This window comes from Coloeus monedula, assembly GCF_965178545.1.
Source record: "Coloeus monedula genome assembly, chromosome: 4".
NCBI classification, from domain to species: Eukaryota; Metazoa; Chordata; class Aves; order Passeriformes; family Corvidae; genus Coloeus; species Coloeus monedula.
This window is the reverse complement of record NC_138784.1, coordinates 40,419,905-40,430,496: the sequence shown is the minus strand read 5'-3', so window position 1 is coordinate 40,430,496 and position 10,592 is coordinate 40,419,905.

The following is a 10,592-nucleotide window of genomic DNA, read 5'->3' as shown; positions in this document are numbered from 1 at the left end:
ACATTTTTAAAACCTTTGATGATGGGCACTCTACTAATATGTCACAGTTTTCCTTGAAACACAGTAACGTGGATGCGCAGGAAAGTAGATGACCACCATTATGTGAGTTCTGATCAGGAAACATTTTGTGACCAACTGATGGTATGAAGCAAGTGTCATACATTTTATCACTTTGAAAATATCTTTATAATAAGTGTATCCTCCTACAGCAGACCACCCAGCAGCGTTGCTTGCTCTGTGCTGTTCTGGGATTTGCCATTTTAGAGCAAGGACAAGTGTTGGATGCTAATCCAGGTGAGATTCTGAAGTGAAGACTGAATTAACTAAAATGCGGAAGAACCAGCCTGACCCATGCTGAGGAAAGGGGAATACCAGCAGTATGGCAACAACTGCCAGTTTGCAGGGAGCTACCTGGCTGGACCTGCTGAGTCACCAGTGAAGCCTTGAATAACTTGTTTGCACCTCTCTTGTCTGGTGGATGCTTTTTTGTGGCTTTGCTCACACAGGCGTAAAGCAGAATTAAACACTGCAATGTGATCACTGTCCAAATTGGTCTTGGAGGTTCAAACCCACACCATTAGCAAGGATGACAGCAGTTTGAAATAAAGAGAATGCATCCTGCAATTAGAGGAAACATCAGTAGAAAGCAGTAAGAAAAGTCTTCTGGTGCTCATGTGTTAATACCCTTTAGTACCTTCAGTAACTATTTTTGTAAGGTCTTTGCAGCTGCAGTCCCAGCTGCAAAGCTGGGCAGATAGAAGGATATCATAAAAAATCATGCAATTGTGCTCTGATGTTTCTTGGTAAAGGGCTCTTGCTGAGCTGACTTATGCAGAGTTGAGCCCAGTACTAGAAAAGCAATGACTTCTGTCATCCTGCTCTTTCTGTTGCTATTTGTTTTCCTGATACTTCATTATTTCACCTGTTGACTTCCTAAGTCTTGAAATCATTCCACTATCAAAAGATGCTGCCGTCAAATGCTCCCCCAAAGCAGCAGTAGTTTCAGTCTGCCTTAAACTGACGAATGCCCTGGTTATGGTGCTCCCAACAGATGCACATCATCTCGTTCCATTAAGTGTCCCATCCAAATATAATTTAAAATGAAGAAGCGAAAGGAACTGATTCATGATGCATTGGGATGAGAAGCATGAGCGCTACCTCTGAATTCTGGAAATCCTGTCTTTTGGTGGGTGTCATGAGAAAACAAAGACATGGGTGTCAGCATCTGACACGGTACTCAGTGGTGTCTACCCAAGAAACTCTGTAGTGGATTTAGCTTGTGCAAAGCTATGCCAGAAAAAAAAGCAACCACCATCAACCAAACCATAAAAAATGCCTGAAGATTTTATCACAAAACAAAATGGAAGTGTAATATAATTTATTGTTCTTTACAGTTTGAAGTTAAATGAACAAAAATATTCTCACATTATTTGTCTGCAAACCTGAGTAATACACAATTTACATTCAAATAGGTTTGGTTAGGAGTAGATTAACAAATGTTTTGCTTGGGCTCAGAACTCACCTGAAATAAGAATGTAATCTAGAGGTTAAAACTTATATGCCTTACCTTTTTCTTTCTTATCTCTAATGAAGACAGTTTTTTGTAATATATTTTGGGCTTTTTCCCCGGTGGCAGAAAAATGGATGCATATGTATCAGTCTGTGTCCATGTCATGGAGTCTGCAAGTCCAAAAATAACTCCTGCACATATGCCATTTTGGGGTTTGTTGTCCCTAGTTCTGTGCAATTGTAATCGTTAAAGGTTTTTTACAATTGTTGAATATCCTCTCCTGTTTCTTTTCTGCCATTATTTGAAGAAAGCAGGTAGGGTTTAACTCTAGTTTCCTTTATTTCTTTCTCTGTTTTACCACCCTAGCTCCTGGACTGGAGTCTGCATCTTCCCTCTCTGATCCTGACTGTGAATAAGAGGAACCACAGAACAACTACTCTTTTCATAGCAGCAGATACAGTGTTTACTGTTCTGGGCATGACGCAGGACTGATCTGTTTTGTGCAATTATTTTTCTTTGCTACTGCAAATAGTCATATAAAACTACAATTTATGTTCTCTGGGACCTATAATGTCTCCCTTCCCATCCAGGTTTAGGGAGAAGTGAAATGTAAACCCACAAAAACTGGCAGCTAGGGCTGAAAGTTGCAGAAATCTGAGCTCCACTTTTGCATTAAGGATTCTGAGGAGTGCTAAGGTACCCTCATATGTATGAGAGTTTAATGCAGAATTTACCTTTACATTAGAAGGCAGTTCTAAAAAAATCAGCTCAGCATCTTCCCCAGAATCATAGCATCAGCCCTGTGTGAGACCATATCAGGACACAACAGAGATGCACACCAGGATTATTTTATCACTCTACCCAAGAGTACATAGAATAGGTTTCTTCCCAATTTTTTTCAGGCAGGAAAGCTGAAAAGAAAAAAGTAAATTAACTTTGCCAAGCCACTTGCACTTACACTGTTCTGTCTTTAGTAAGAAATGGTCTGCTTAGTAATTTTTACAAAGACTCCTTGTCCCATTGTTCCTCAATGAGAACACTTTTATCTCTACTATGCTAAAGCCATCTTAATTTGAAGTGTCACAGGATGATCAGAACTGTCAGCAGGATTATCTACCTATACCTTGTTTTCAACACAGCATTTGTACAAATCTTTGCAGAGTTGGTAACACTTGTAGTTTTTTGCCAAGGTCAGGGTGGCATCAGACATTCCATCACAGCTCTGCTTCATCACTGCTTGATCCCACTAAGTGGAGAGCAGCAAGATACTAGCCAGCAAAATGTTCAAGCACACAGTTAATTTTAAACACAAGAGTAGTCACACTGAAATATTAACAATCAAGGGGTGTACTACTGCTGTTTAAAGTTAAGCAGACTCTAAAATCCTTGCTGAACTGCAGCCAGCATTCTCCTCTGCATCACCTGCAGCAGATGGGCCCCATTCACATCAGGAAGCTTCATTAAATTCATGCACAGTTGCAGGATTGAATTAATCAGTTTTATCTTTGATGACTTGTGCTTAATCTTCAAATATCAAGTAACTAATTCAAAATTATTGTATTGTTACTGACACCAGTTCATATCCTCCCTACCCTGGAACTTATTTTCAGGCTCAGAAGAAGCATTTCAGTAGTCTTCAAAGGATGTTTTAAAGAAATTGAGGTGGACAGGTTATTTAAAATTGTGGCACCCAGAAACAAGTGGGGTAAAACTACCATAAATTATATAGTGCTAAAGCAATATCGGTTGAAAGCAACCCAAAAGTTCTCTAGGTGCAATGGGTATTTAAAGAGTGTAATTTCACAGTTAGAAAGCAAATATTTGTCAAAAAGATAAACTCTAATTCACATGAGAATCAGGGAAGACATCATCATTAAATTAGACTAGAGGTGAAACTAGTTGATGGTAACAACATGTTTTAGCTTGATTCTTAGTTCTGTGAACTTTGTGAAGTGACCCCTTACTTACATGAGCCTAAAAATGTATCTGAACAAGCCGTGACTCTCAAAATGGTGTGACTGGTTTGTGAGTGACAATATTCTCATCAATATTGGTGTGGGTTAATAATGCTTAACAGCCATTTAACCATGCATTAATCATGTGGTACACAAGCGACATGAATATTCAATTACAGTGTCTTACAAAATGTCCCATCAACTAACTAAACTATGAAGGTAATCAATATTTCAGTTTTATATGCCACTGAAGACACTGTAAACAAGCCCTCCTTTCCTGCCTGTAATATTTCTTGAACTGAGCAAACAGAACATGGAAGGGTGGGGAGCAAAACAACCAGACCTTTCCTGTGAAATTCCCATGAGCCAACAAAGTCTCAAAGGTCTCACTCCACAAGCAAATTTCAAAGTGAGCAAATTACCAGAAAAAGAAATACCAAAGATTTGCATAATTTTTCCTTGGAAAATTGCATTAAGAAAACTGGGTTGAGGCCCAAGACCTCAACAGGTTTTATAGTAATGGTATGAGGGCTACGACTATAGGGTTAAAGTAAAATATAAAGCCCAAAGCAAAACACAGAGAAAATGAGTATGGGAAATGACACAGTCCCATACCGTTTATCTGCAACTTCATCTTCATTGTGGGTAATGACATCTTTTATACCCCCAGCATGAAGGACTGCTATCTTTGCCTCCAGCCCTGTCTTCCTGTCTTTAGTTTCAGGCCTGAAGAGTCTGTAAAACCCATCCCTGGGGATGGGGATGCAGCCTCAGGCACGAACCGCAGAGGAGGTGGCAGGTGCCCCCCAACCAAGCAACAGCTGTAGCAGAGCAGGCTGGTGCCCACCACAGCCCCTCTGCCCTGTTTACATGATCATCCTGGTGTCCAGTCACTTGTCCTTTATACAATATTTTAAAATGTAGGCCTGAACAAGAGTGATAATTCTCAATGTAATTGTTGTTGCTGATTTGTTTACCTGCTCATCGCCAGTGTCTGCCCAGCAAAGTATTTTAAGGAACCCTTCGCAAAGAAAAATGTCTGTAAAATTTATGTATTTTATGAGTGCAGCAATAAATTTTGTATCAATTGTAGGAGTTGAGTGATAATGTTAAAAATGGTTTATTAAGACTTTTTTCCTTGTTTTAAAGGCTACTTTAGGATAAATTGCTTCAATTTAAACAATGCAGTGTAGTCTTCAGATTTCTCCACTCATTCCCATGAAGTATATGTTTAGAATACAAGTTTTCCTAAGTTTTAGAAGTCTTAGCTGAAGGCCCTACATTTTAGTGAGAGGTGGTTCTCATTTGGGCCATTAATAATTCTGACTGGCTTTTCTCAGCAGTGAATATGATGCATAAAATATCAAAAAAATAAATTATTTAAAATTATTATTAGATGTGAGAGCTGGTAGAGATGGTCAATCTCCTGTGAACTGGGCCCGGGGACTGCCTGAAATACAATCTGTATCTGGCCAAACTCATGTCACCAGGCTACCCAACACCCCTCACACAAAGCTGTCAGAAAATGAGGAATTATTTGCTTCACTTGGTAAGTGGTCATGGTTTTAAAAACTTGTGTTTCATTTTGAATCTGAATGTGTCTGGCTTTAGGTTCCTTCTATTAGTTCTTTCACTGTGCCTGTTCCTGCTACGGCACTGATGAGCCGACCAAAGTGAGACCTTTCCTGCTCTCTGCCCTATTTTTAAACTGTGCGCCAAATTCCAGTACAAGTTTTATCAGTGCCACGCACTGAGATGAAATAACTTCTTCACCACTTCCTTATTTCATATCCAGGAATTACCTCTGCCCTTTTGCTGCAGTCATATAGATACCTGCCAGGTTTTGACTCTCAAATTTGTTAAATCGACTAAGAGTTAACACTTTTGTATTCCTTATAACATTTCTACTTTTCATTTTCAGATGACAGCTTTTTATACAGTTTTTGCTGGATACCCTATTCTTGTCACTGTTTATCACACTGACAATGTCATATCAACCTCATTGATTTTATATTTACTTTACAGGCCATTTAGGAAACCCAAAAGGCTCTAAAGGAAACATCAGTTTTCAAAGACAACAGTCTCACCAATAACTACTCTGAACCGCTCATCCAGTTCTTGATGCAATGAATTTGTCCTTCATTGCATTAAAAAGTAATTTTTTTCTGATTGTTAACATGTGGGTACTAAGTCAAGCACCTGAAAAAATTAGTACAGCTATGATCTTACCTTTGAACAGCCAAAGCCTGTACTGTCATCTTAGGTTTCTCTGATGAGACCTATTTTTCCATTAGATTTTGTTGACTGGCACACATAACATTTGAATGCTTCATTTAATTATTAGTCTTTCTTTTGTGTCATTACTTTTGTTTGTGTCATCACTTTTCTTTGTGTCATCATCTGCTCCTCCCCACAGCTGAAGATATGACTGCCATGGTGAAGATGGGTGTATCAGGGCTTGCATGTGTACAGAAGGCTGTGTGCAACATGCAATTAACCATTACCAAAGAGTATGTCTGTGAACAGGCTGATTGCTGTTATGCAGATGATGATTTGGATGAAGATGTATAGGTGATTAAGTAAGCCTTCCATGATTCAAAACAGGCTGGTTTTGCTCACAGCAGCTCATTTCTTTTGCTCACAGCAGCTCATTTCTATCCTCTCCTCACTGCTTAACTGGAGCTCAGTAGCTCTGAAACTGGTAGGTTTTAGGATGTCCCTGAGGAACTCTTTTGGCACTCACACTTCCTTTCTATGTTCCCATTCCTTTACAGAACCTCTTGGAAAATCTACTGGCTTATCAGTCAATAAATGAAAACTCTTTTACTATTACTGCTGCGGCCCACAGTCAGCACACTGCAAGATGTGGGATCAGCCAGGGATCAGCTTGCACATCTTTCTCACCCTGAGCAGAGTCTGAGGAAGCTCAACAGTGCCACTGATGTCCCCATCTCCTGCTGTACCACGCAGCAGCAAGTTATTCTGGTGCAAAGTTCCATTCTGTATACATCCCATGAAGTGACTACAGCCCTATGGGTCTGTCCTTGAACCTGCCTGCTTCTGTGTTTGAAAACATTGGCATGATGTTTAAACAAGGCTTGCCAACGACTGGTATTATTGTAGGTAGTGTATGATTGCATGGGTCCCATTTTTACTTTTTAAATTTTGACCAATTCTGCCTTCCTTTGGAATTTCCCTGCCAGCATGTGTTTAAAATGAGCATTTCTGAGCTTTTTTTTAAATGTTTTCATTCTTAATACCGTTATAGTGTACATCTAGTAAACAGACTTCTGCAGAAGGGAAGTTTTGTCTTTTGTAACTCTGACACTTTATTACCTTTATAAGCCATTGGTTTACCCCCTCTTAGAGGGTTAGGGCCTCTCATTTGGAGTTGGAACACTGCCTTTGCTCCTGAAAGTGGAAACACCAAGAGCAAGAGGTCAGTAAATGGGAGAGCAGCATGCTTGCTGTTCTCAGCACGTGTCCAGGATGCTGCTTGTCAGGAAGGGGATCCGTCATGATTGCATGGGGACAGTATTCAGCATTGTCGTGGGTGTGTGAAAACCATAATGCAGAGGGGCAAAGGATTCAGGACTGCTTATCCTGGCAGGGAATGACATTTGCAGACGATTCTGCTTCAACATGGAGAATTGAACTTCTAGAAAATAACAGTCTTTTTCTTTACAAGAAAAAAATAACATTGTTCCTTGCTGGCATTGTTTCTTAGGTAGAATACTTAATTCTAGAAATCAGAAACAAATTTCATGTTGCACAAAGCTTCCAAGGACATTACTGAACCTGTCAAGTACATCCCCATGGGTACATGGAGTCTCTCAGCAGAGAGTGAGTGGGTGAAAAATGTTTGGAAAAGTCCCTCCAGATCAAGATTCTTTCCAAATTTTTCCTTTCCCTTTCCCTTTCCCTTTCCCTTTCCCTTTCCCTTTCCCTTTCCCTTTCCCTTTTCCTTTCCTTTTCCTTTCCTTTTCCTTTCCTTTTCCTTTCCTTTTCCTTTCCCTTTCCTTTCCCTTTCCTTTCCCTTTCCTTTCCCTTTCCTTTCCTTTTTCATTTTCCTTTCCTTTTCCTTTCCTTTTCCTTTCCTTTTCCTTTCCTTTTCCTTTCCCTTTCCTTTCCCTTTCCTTTCCCTTTCCTTTCCCTTTCCTTTCCCTTTCCTTTCCTTTTTCCTTTTCCTTTCCTTTTTCCTTTCCTTTTTCCTTTCCTTTTTCCTTTCCTTTTTCCTTTCCTTTTTCCTTTCCTTTTTCTTTCTTTTTTCTTTCCTTTCCTTTTTCTTTCCTTTTTCTTTCCTTTCCTTTTTCTTTCCTTTTTTCTTTTTCACATGCTTTGCTCTTCACCTTTATTCTGTATCTTTTGTACCTGGATCTTTCTTTTTGACAGTATTATTAACTTCATTTTAAGTGTGTTTTTGCTGCTATTGTTGGGTTGGGATTTTATCCCTCTTCTGATTTCTTGCTTTTTTGGACATCTTGTACTCTTATGGACATTGAACTTACACAACTGTACATTATTTGGCCAAGATTTTGTAATATGATTATTTTCCAAGCAAATCCAATAAAATCAGAGCATTTTGCTGCAAGTATATCAAATTATGCTCAGAAATATTCTCCAAAGGAAAAAATGGAAATATAAGACTGACATTATCTGCAAATCAACTTCTACCTTTATAATATTCAATACATAATTATTCCAGAAATGAGCTGTGTGTTGTCCACAGATTGGGAGGTACCGTTTATGCTATTGTGGGTTTGACCTACTAAAGTATCTACACTGACAGCTACTGCATACACTTAAGTTCACAGCAGAATTAACACATTTAATATTTTTGTAAGGAGATCTAATAATGCAAGCTGAAAGAAGCACATTATTTTCACTTTTAGAGATGACACCACCTGTGAAATAAAACACTTGAGTAAAGTCTTACCAGAAATGATCAAAGGCCATGGCAGTGGATGCTGTAGTACAATTTGTTTTGGTTTAATAACATATAGAGTATTGTAGCATCTTCATGAAATATAAAATATATCTTGAAAGGCATTTCTCATGCAGATGTAATCAGCAACACAGATGACACAGAAGGTCTGTACAAGTGTTTTTAGGGAGCTGTGTAAAAAGGGGAAGCAAAATAAATTGAAGGAAAAAGAGCTATTCTCATCTCAAATTCTCTGAAACAAAATAAACACTTCCCAAATTAAATTAACACCATTAAAATAACTTGGTAACAGTCAGATAGTTAAACCCACAGATTTTACAAAGTTGTGTGTGAGATTACAGTGAAACATTACACTTCAGGTAGCACTGACAGAATTTTCTGTTTTCAGACAGATCAGCCTTTGACCGAAGTTTTGGAAAGTAAAGGACTTCTCATACAACAAAATCAGTCATCACAGGTTCCATACCAGAGAGGAGAACAGATATGATGGAATACTGTAGTTACTTGCAGCAGTCTACTGTCAGTGGGAAATGCATCGTTTGACTCTGCACCACGGCAGAGGATTCTTTGAGAAATAGCCAACCAGAACTGAGCTTCAGTTGGTGTCCTGCTTTGGTGTGCCCTCTGTTAGAAAAACAGCGCTCAGAGTTGTGCTGGCAGGTGCACTCAGCACATGGACTTCATACTGGGCATCTCATGTGCAGCCCTTTCCAAAGCTCCAGCTCTCTTTTCTCACTGGAAGGTAGCCTCTATTTCCACTACAGGGTAGTAATACACTTAGGATTGATGAAAAATCACCCATGCAGAAAGTACCCTTTTAACACATCAGATATATCAGCATATGGAACATTTCCATGCAAAGAAGAACTGAAAAGTACAAATGCAGTGTATTCTTCAGTACAGTCCCATGTATTTATAAAGAATGTACATGGAACCTATTTTTGTTGAAAACAGTAAAAAGCTGTAAGAACAGGAAGGTTTTTGAAAACATAGCCCAGTGTCTCAGCAGATGCATTTGCCAGCAGTTACCCAGGAAAGCCTCAACCTGCTGGGCCCTGCAAGCAGCTTGTGCTCATGAGCACTGACTTCCATTTCTCTGGCAAACTCCATGTTTCCTCCTTCTTCTATTCAGCCTGAAAGAATAACTAACATGCCAGTCAGTTTTATTGCCTGTCCACAGAAGGCATGACTGACAGAAGCCAGCATTGCTTTCCAGCAAGACAGTATTTTTATAGCAACTTGCTGAAAGCACTTATGTGCTAATAAAACTGGAAACTTATTTAAAGAAAAGATACACCTGATGATTGCGTCTGCATTGATCTTTTTCCCTTGTCCCACTTCCTCTATTTACTCAAAAGGTTTACTTTATTTACCTCTGGAGGAAATAAAAACTATTCATTCTGCATGTAAATGTAATACTGCTCAGTGACAGGGCTTCTTACTTCAGGAAACCCAATCTTTGTTCTCCGGGAGGCATTCTCTGTTCTTTCCTTTATTCTTTCTCATACAACAGTGCATTAATACTGTCTGACAGAGAAAAAGGAAATTGCACTATGAAGCCTTTTCATAAGGATTATTTTTCTTACCACTAAATGATCACTAGAGAGAGGTTGTACTGCAGTCGTTTGGATCGGTTTGTGAGGATTGCTTTTAATTAAGGAGTGATACCCAGTTTTACAAGGCAGTTATCCAGTTCTTGTGTATGAAACTACTGGACCCCTGCAATCAAGGAACTCGCCAGGAGAACGTTTTTCTTGTGCCTTTTTCCTCACCTGCTCCCACGTCCCTATTTTAAACTACTTTATTACAGACTTTTATTTTGCTAACATTTAGAGACTAGTGTAGCTTAGTTCACAGAACGAAAATCGCACAAAATCCGTGCCTGTGATGTTTATGACGTTTGTTAGGGGCTCTCGGTTTCCCCGGGGAAACGCTCGGTAGGTAGGTAGGCGCGTTGCACCGGGAAGCCTCAACGCCGGCCTCACACGCAAATCCTTCCGGCAGCGCGGGCCTCCCGCGGCATCCCCGCCCCCTCCGCAGGCCCCGCCCCCTCCTCAGGCCCCGCCCCCCGCAGGCCCCGCCCCGCAGCCGCGAGGGGGCGGGGCCTGCCGCCGCCGCCGCGTCCCCCCCTCCCATTGGCGGCGGGGGCTGCGCGTGACCGGGCGGCGCGTGACGTAGGAGG